This window comes from Arachis ipaensis, chromosome B07, assembly GCF_000816755.2.
Source record: "Arachis ipaensis cultivar K30076 chromosome B07, Araip1.1, whole genome shotgun sequence".
Taxonomy (NCBI): Eukaryota; Viridiplantae; Streptophyta; class Magnoliopsida; order Fabales; family Fabaceae; genus Arachis; species Arachis ipaensis.
Window position 1 is genome coordinate 19170442 of NC_029791.2, and position 673 is coordinate 19171114.

Genomic DNA, 673 nt, shown 5'->3' on the forward strand with positions numbered 1-673 from the left:
ATTAATTAGACTTTATTATTTTATTTATTTTCTTTCTCTGTTAAGTATTATATACTACTCCATTTATACCGGATTGCTTTGATCCTGATAAATGAAAAAGATAACTCACCAAAATCATAATGGGAAAGCAAATTAAAAAGTCTATTTTGCCCACGTGAGAACGAGTCTAAAAAATAATAACACATTGGAGCGAACGGCAATTCATCGCCAGTATCAATATCTCATATTCTCATTTTGCAGATTGCATGCCCTTAATTATATATATTTAAACATTCAACGCGGTTAGACAGATTAAAGAAACATAATCATGGTGATGATGATGGAGATATTGATTAAAAAAACAAAGAAGAAATAATAGAGGCCGGTAATGTGAAAATGATTTGATAATTTGAGTAGGGAAACAGGTATGCTTAAATCAATAAAGAGCAAATCAGCAAATACATTTTATAGAAGACAGGTAAATTATTAAAAATATATTCGAATAATTTTATCGTAAATGAAAATGTATCTGAATTTTTCTATTAATAAAAATACTCTTAAATAATTTAAAATGCGATAAAAAATTTAACATTAAATATATATTTCTCAAAAAATATTTTAGAAATTAAATTTTGATGTAATTTTTTACAAATAAAATTAAAAAAATGAGATATTTTTATTCTTAAAATTTGAT